The 7,156-nt window shown below is 37.9% G+C and overlaps 1 non-coding gene across 1 annotated transcript; it reads right to left on the minus strand.

Moving 5' to 3' along the window:
- Nucleotides 1-397: 397 nt before the first annotated feature.
- On the minus strand, nt 398-500 carry LOC143672305 (U6 spliceosomal RNA). Its single transcript, XR_013169770.1, has one exon. It is a non-coding gene; the product is annotated as a U6 spliceosomal RNA (small nuclear RNA).
- Nucleotides 501-7,156: the final 6,656 nt, after the last annotated feature.

Raw genomic sequence — 7,156 nt, forward strand, 5'->3', positions numbered from 1 at the left:
TTTTTTAAATATGAAGTGAAGTAAACATCTAACTTCATTTTTCTGCAAGTGGATATCCAGTTTTCTCAACACCATTTGTTGAAGAGGCTATTCTTTCTCCACAGTATGTGCTTAGCATACTTACCAAAAAAATCAACTGGCCATAGATGGGTAGGTCTATTTCTGGACTTGCAATTCTGTCCCACTGATCTATCTGTCCATCTTTTTGCCAGTTCCATACTGTTTTGATTATTGTTACTTTGTCATGCAATTTGAAATTGGCAAGTGTGAGTCCTCCAAACCCACTCTGCTTTTTCAAGGCTTTTTCTTTCTTTTTCATTAGAGAATTGTAGGCTTAGAAAAGAAATCAAGAAGGAAGTACAAAATTTCCATGTACAGCCCTATTATCAACACCTTAAAATATATGAGATGCTTCACAAATTTTCATGCCACCTTGCACAGGGGGCATGCTATTCTTCTCTGTATCATTCCTATTTTAAGTATATGTGCTGAGTGAGCACTCCATATGAACTTGAGAATTGGTTTCCCCATTTCTGCAGAAAAAGGGCTGCTGGAATTTTGATAGAGATTGCCTTGAGTTGTATACTTCTTTTGGTTACAGTGACATATTACCAACATAAACTGTTCAAATCCATGGACATGAGTGTCTTGCCATTTACTTAGGCAATCTTCAATTATAGTTCTTAGTATATGAGCTTTTATATCCTTGGTTTAATTCATTGCTATATATTTTATTCTTTTAGAAGCTACTTCAAATGGCATTGTTTTCTTAATTCCTTCTTCAGATTGTTCATTGCTCTATAGTTTTATGGTAAATTCATATATGACCAAGTCACCTGCAAATAGGAACAGTCTTATTTCTTCCTTCCTTTTTCAGATGTGATACCAATGTTCTTTGGGCAAGGAACACAGACAGGTAGCCAGCCGAGAATACAGGAAAGAACAGTGTTATTAAGATCAGAGAACGTGCAGGAGGAGAAGGGAGAATGTGGGTAGTAGAAGGGCCATTTCTTACCTAACGTGGGCTCCTGAAAATATCCATGGGGCAGGGGTGGGGTGGGGACCACATGGAGGTTCTGGGTTCTTATGTCTTTTGTGAACTAAAGAGAGGAGTAGGATTTTCACATGATGCTGGAGATTGAAGGTCTCAATCAGTAGGATGCAAAAAAAAAAGCAGACATGGAAAAGGATGTCTGGAGGAGCTACCTGCAGCTTCTTATCATCCAAGCTGTATAGAATACCTGCCCTGTTAGTCAGTTAGGATGTGAGAAGGGCAAGAGACCTTTTGGAGAAGCTTGGGTGGCTCTTATCATCCAGACCATATAAAGGAACATGCCATGCTGATTGGACTGATGCCCAGGGCAGGGCTAACTTGGGTGTTCACTGAAAAAACAGAACTTATGACTTGGCAAAAATGACAAAGCACCAAGCATAACTTATTTTATGCCATTACACTTTCCAATGTAGATACCTCTTATTTCCTTTCTTGTCTTAATGCTTTGGCAAGCATGTCTAGTACAATATTGAACAACACCGGTGAAAGTGGGCATACTTTCAAGTGGAACCCACTCATTGTCCAGCTCATGCTTCCCTCTTCTTCATCAATCCTACACCAAAATCTCTCTAAAAAAACAAAAAAAAACCAATCATTGCTATACAGGTATCTCTTGCCCAGGAAGCCATCCCTCAAATTGTGACCCCTTTGCTTTAAGGAGAGATAGTTCCTAAGTGTCACTGGCTTAAAATACCCAGTTTTGAGATTAAAAAAAAAATGTAAGTGAAATCATAAACTTAACTTTAAATCAGTAGTGATGGATTAAATGGTGTTCCTTGACTCGAGATGCTGCTAAGGACCCATGCTCAGCAGGCCTTAGTTGTCCCCCTTGATAAGGGGATGATTTGATGTAAAGACGTACTCCCATGTATTTCTTTTCCTTTCTTTATTTTTAAAATATTAGTCTGAATTTTTTTTCTGTTTTCTTATTTCTTTTCCTGAATTGATACAAATGTTCTAAGAAATGATCACGATGATGCATATAAAACTACATGATTAAGAAAAGAATGTTTATATTGTATGTTGATTGGTTTTATTAATACAATTAAATATGTATCTATATATTAATCTGAGCGGACAAAGTAAATGCACCATTTTGACTCCATGGAAAAGTATGCAAATGCTAAAGATGATCAATAAAAAGTAGAAAAGCAAAGCAGCCAAAGTAGAGCAGGGAGTATCCTCTCAGTCACATTTGCTTTGGTATCTCGACAATTCTCAATTGTGAAGAAATTGAAACGAAGTTCATCCCTTGGTCTCTATACAGCTGCCTAAACAATTCCAGCTGTGCATGCATGAGACTAAAAATAGGTACAATATCCATACATTAATATCTATTTCTAACAAACAGGGATATCGTTTGCATTTGGTAATATGGGTTTGAGCACACAAAATGAATGTATTTATAAAGCAGAAATGAAATTAAGTAGCATGTTTCCCTCAGGTATAATTAAAAACAAGCAACTATTTATTTCAGTGGAGCCTAAAAAACAAAAGCTTAATTCAAAAATAAGGAATCCAAACTGAAGGGCAAATAACAAGCATGTGTTGAAAAGGAATATGTAATTCTAGGTTCCTGCCTTGCATTGGACGTGGTGATCGGATATGGTCATATGATTTCATATATTTAGTTGTCTTTATAAAACACTATTATGGGAAAGAATGGAAATCCAAAGTTAATTTATTCTACTTTGTATCACAGTAAAGGAAACAATTATTAACTTTATTTATGACATGTTTCAATACTGTTGTGGTTTAAAATTAAGATAACAAAGAGGATCACTGCACATGATTAATTATGGAGTGAAACTCTCTCTTTTCACATGTGAACATTCACTTTTAAAATCTTTGCAAGCCAGGGAACCAGTCCTCACAGCCAGACTTCACAGGAGAGAACTAGTATCTTACAATTACAGGAGTTTTCAAAACATTTTGCATAGAACTGCTTAAACATATTAATCAAACAAAACTGACTCTCCAACAGCCATTCTACATCTAGCTCTGAATACACACGAGACACAAGCATAACCTGGCTACAGTAGGTTCTCAATCAGTATTTATTCTACTAGAATGACTGAGCCCAATGATCAAATATCATTTGAAATAACAGAGAATCTCTAGAATCTCTACTGTGTAACGTTTCATATATAACACTACCATCTTGTTCCAAGACATGAATAGACACAGGAATGTCTAGACACAGGAATATTCCATCGATCTGTGCAAAAGCAACTTGGAATTCACACAAATCTTAATTATGATCATATGCAAAGGCAAAAGAGAGTCTCAAAGTCTTGGAAGAAGATTAGGCATTCATTATCTTCCACGACTCAAGATTTAACAGCAGAAGAGAGTCGTTATTAGTGTGGAGATTTATTTTCACACTGATTATAGTCCATTCCACAATTTTTTCCTCTTGTAACAACAAAGAATGCCTCTTCCTTCCCAATAATTTCTCTCATATTTCCCTGACTTAACACCAGGAATTTAAGGCACTGGGTGTAAAATGCAATGAATGTCTCGTTCCTAAACAAATTCCCATCTTAGCTGCATGATTACATTTCTCCAGGGTATGTAGATATGGCCATCTTACTTCAGCTTTCTCTCTTGTGTATGTTTTTTGAGTCCTGTTAGTATAGGCAAGTTATCACAGTCTATCTGAAAGGACTTTCTCTTAACAGCTCTTCTTGGAATCTTTTCTATAAAACTGTTAAGGAGGGTGCATTTCTGTGATGAAGTCATTTCAGCATTTTGTGTAAAGAAAGAAAACTTGAGCACATCCCCCTCAAATATCCATTCGCAGATAAGTGAATAAATATACTTTATGTTGCACTGAAACAGTAGAATTCTAGGCACTCTAAAGAAAAACCACAACTCATAGATCTTTTCTTTAAGGTGGACTCACACTAGAAAATGTATTGTTAAATGCAAACAAATTATGAAGCATAAGCATGGAATGATTATATTTACGTTAAAAAATAAATACACTCATGTACAGATGCATGTATGCAAATACAGGAATTACTAGAATGATGAATAGCTGACATTTTACTTAATTAAATGTGTAATTTGACTACAAATGCAGACAAGGGATGGGGGATTTTGCTACTTTTCATTATTTGATACGTGATTATTTTTACAATGAGTGCATTTATACATTTATGATATAATATACGTGAACATGAAATAGCAAAAAATGTACCATCCAAAAGAACTTATAAAGACCATGCATAATAACCATGAAATGATTAGAATACAGGTTGGCAAAAGATAATTACAACAGTAATGAAACTATTCATATGAAATCTATGAAGCCCAAGTCTTTGGCTGGGGAAATTAATAAGATTTAACAGAGCAACAGGGCAAACATTAAAAGAAGAAGGTTATAATGGTCCGGTGGGGTTAAGGTACGTCTCAAATTCCACCAGGCTTAGAAAGTCGTCTGTATCTTGAAGACAATGAGAATCTATTGAAAACTGAACTCCCCAGTAAAAATGCTAAAGAACAAAGTACACACTCAGGAGAAAGCTGGATGATGATAAGCATTCATCTCTATTTTGGAAGTTTCAGATGAGCTCATTGAGATTAACATAAAAATATATATATACAAACAGAACCAGTGCCATAACTGGTGGTGTTGATGTTAAAAAGAATTGTCAGGACGAGTGGAGCAGCTCCCTTCCTGTGTAGAAACAATGAGCTCTGCAATGTTCCCAGCCACTCACATTATCCTGCCCTTCTCCTAGAAATACCTACCCCAGCGATTGCAGCCTGTAGTTTTGCTATTTTGTGTTTTTTTTATTTTTTTTTTGCAGGTACAGATTGGCTTCCCATGAGAGAAAAGCCATAGACTTCATTTCGATTTGATTCAGATAAATGTCTTGCAGATTCCTGGAGCTGGGTATCTCAACAAAAATCAGAATATATTTTATCCAAACGATGTCATTGCCACAGGAAGAAAAAATGTAAACCTTAGTGTGTTGTCATTGTAAATTAGATATGTATTTTTCATATACCCCCAAACCAAACCAAGCCAAACAGAAAATCCAACTTGATATTTTATCAGGAGGTAAAAGCTCGAGAGAGGGAATCTGCAGTCCAAGAACTGGCATACGCAAGCATTCCCATGTGTGCCAGGAAGCTGGCATAGCTCTCTCAATCTCAGTAACCACTCTCAATTTAAAGAGTTAACATCAAGCCTTGCATTTTCAATAATTTCATATGTTTCCTTATTTCCTCATGTGCTCGATACTCTTGAATACACAATTTATTTTTTTTATATGCTGTATGGTGGGGTCACATTTCATTCTTTTTCCATGTGACCATCCCATTATTGCTGCACTATTTGTTGAATTTTCTTTTTTTTTCCCTTTGGGGTGGGGGTGGGGTGGCTGGCACTGCATGGGCTGGGAATCGAACCCGGGTCTCCCACGTTGCAGGCAAGAATTCTACCACTGAACTACCTTTGTACCCCCTTAAATATACTTTTAAACCCTTATTTAAATGTTATTTACCATTGTTGTAATGGAACAAAATAAAATAAATCCATTCTTGAGTGCAGAAACAAGTATGTATTACCACCGTTGTGTTAGAGAGAAATTCATAATCCTTAGTAAACACTTTAAAAATGTGCACTAATTTCACTTCCAGGAATAACTCCTAAAGAACTGACCCAAGAGACAAAGCACAATTATATGAGAGCGCTTAGAACATTTTGAATGTTGAGGTACTAGAGGAATAAAATAAGGGCTCGGTACTAAGGAAATCAATGGCAATTATGTTCTTGGAGTATGTTGAATGCCTTTGAAAGTATTCATGTGATTTTAAGTGGCAAACCATTTTATACAAAGATATATGTAGACGTGGCAGCAACAGAGAGAGGAAATAAAGGGAGAGAGAGGTGAGGAAAATTGAGAGAAAGTTAATCAAGGACATATATATTAAATAAAAGACTAGAGGGAAATAAACCGACATTCTCTTCTGAAAACAATTGGCAAACATTCTCCTCTCCATCTTTCTTTTCCTAAACGCGGCTGGGTTCATTTTGCCTGAGTCTATTAGGGTATTAGGGTGATAAAGCCAGGATAAGGCATTCAGGGGAGAGTTTGGCTGGCTTTTTGTGTTCAAAATCACATGGGCCTAGAGAGCAAGGTCTTCATTTGAGAGAGGACCAATATCAGACACTTCTAAGTAGATTTTGTCACCTTCCTGCTTTAATATCTCCCTTATCTTGGTAAGGTCAAGACAGTCTACTTAAGAACGTTGTCACTGAAGTTCTTGGAAACTATTTTGTGCAGTTTTTGGTGATGGAAGACTTTTGGGTTTGAGCTTTCATAAGGGTCCAAGATGACTCCTTATGGGTGTGTTTTTCTTTCCCCAAAGAGACTGGTGAAATGGCACATGGTCCAGCTCTCTCATATGCAAGCAAAGAGTTTGCCATGTGGTTATTGCTTGGGCTTATCCTCTCTGTCAGTCAGGAGGAGAGACTATCCAAGAGATGTCATCCATGCCATCCCAGTGTCCATGTCTTCAGCAAAGGCATGAAAAAGACATGTCACTCACACGGAGAAGAGGCAAGCACGGTCAGCTCCACTGCTGGAGAGTTTCACCCAGCCAGCCACCTCCATCCACACAGAGGCACGGAGGTAGGTGTTTCCATGCAGCACCCCTCGCTTGTGTTCATGGGGTGCCACAGTGGAAGCCCCTCTCTCCCCACCAGGGACAGATGCACCACCTGGGGGTGAGCTGGATGTCCTAAAGCTGAGCACGGGATGTGTTCATGGGTCCTGGGGCAGAGAGGGCAGGCACCCTGGGACTGCCTCCTACCACATTCTTCTTTATTTCCTCTACTCGGAGCTAGATACTGTCCCTGGAACAGCCTGATTTCTCCTGCAATTAGCCCAGGTAAGGTAGGGAAACCTGTGCTGTGTCAGCCATTCACAGTGGTGGAAGAATTCATCTCCACTCAGAGCTGCTTATCCCCTTCCAACTCTCTTATCCACGTTGGCTGGCTGCTGTAGTAACTGTTGCTGCTGAGTCAGAGTAATCACATGTGTTAATGAGATTAAAAGAGGACTTTCAAGATGTGTAATAGAGAGTCTA

Source organism: Tamandua tetradactyla, chromosome X (genome assembly GCF_023851605.1).
Source record: "Tamandua tetradactyla isolate mTamTet1 chromosome X, mTamTet1.pri, whole genome shotgun sequence".
In the NCBI taxonomy this organism is placed as follows: domain Eukaryota; kingdom Metazoa; phylum Chordata; class Mammalia; order Pilosa; family Myrmecophagidae; genus Tamandua; species Tamandua tetradactyla.